The sequence below is a fragment of the Penaeus monodon genome, chromosome 34 (genome assembly GCF_015228065.2).
Source record: "Penaeus monodon isolate SGIC_2016 chromosome 34, NSTDA_Pmon_1, whole genome shotgun sequence".
NCBI lineage: Eukaryota > Metazoa > Arthropoda > Malacostraca > Decapoda > Penaeidae > Penaeus > Penaeus monodon.
In genome coordinates, this window is record NC_051419.1 from 2101426 (window position 1) to 2102119 (window position 694).

The following is a 694-nucleotide window of genomic DNA, read 5'->3' on the forward strand; positions in this document are numbered from 1 at the left end:
GGCAATGAGTTTAACTGTTGTATGCAGGGGGTGTATGAGTTTAACTGAAACTCATACTTCTGAAACTCATACTGAGGCAATGAGTTTAACTGTTGCATACAGAAGTTGAACTCATTGCCTCAGTATGAGTGTCAGCATATATCTGGGTATATCTATGTAATCTGCTGATATATTTTTATATTAGTATAAGTAAATGATACTTTGTTATATAGAGGCTTAATTAAATATGAATGTAATATGATTATCGATATATATTGTATGAAATAATGGTTATATGTAAAGCATTGTATTAGTTGAAGATTTGTTAATTTCAGTTTAACGGAAACAATTGGGAAATAATTAGGAAAAATGGATGCTAATGAGTTGCATATGAAGAAAGGAAATCAAGATGTATTCAAGATGCAATAAAGTACCACAAAAAGCCCCAAGCGTTTCCAGTGAAACCCACCGGTTCTTGGCTCTCTGCAACAGTTCTATTATCCTTTAAAGTTTGTTGTGGTTGATAAGCAAACGAAGCTTTGTTTTTTATGCTTATTAATTGCAAAAGTTTATTGGCACGTTTCCCCCTTGTATTGTGAGCTACTGAGCATCCATTTCCTGTTTTATTTATTCACTTTTTTGTGATATCTTTTTTGTTCATGTTTTTTAAATGACTGATCATTGGTTTTACTTGTTAGAAAATTCAGTCGTAATC